The sequence below is a fragment of the Alligator sinensis genome, unplaced genomic scaffold, assembly GCF_000455745.1.
Source record: "Alligator sinensis unplaced genomic scaffold, ASM45574v1 scaffold331_1, whole genome shotgun sequence".
Lineage (NCBI taxonomy): Eukaryota > Metazoa > Chordata > Crocodylia > Alligatoridae > Alligator > Alligator sinensis.
The window spans coordinates 432,364-432,569 of NW_005842033.1; positions in this window are offsets into that span (position 1 = coordinate 432,364).

Below are 206 nucleotides of genomic sequence, written 5' to 3' on the forward strand. Positions count from 1 at the left end.
TTACATCCAGTCCCTCCAGAAGTTCCCTGACTAGATCCTCACTGACCCTAGGCCTGGGTGTGCCTCCCCCGGGGCCTGAGGGGGTCCCAGAGGACGGACTGTTCTGGTCCCTGCTCAGGAAAATGGAGGCAAAGAAATCATTAAATAGGTTAGCTTTGTTGTCTGGTGCGACAACCAGATTTCCTAGCATGTCTTGCAGAGGTCCC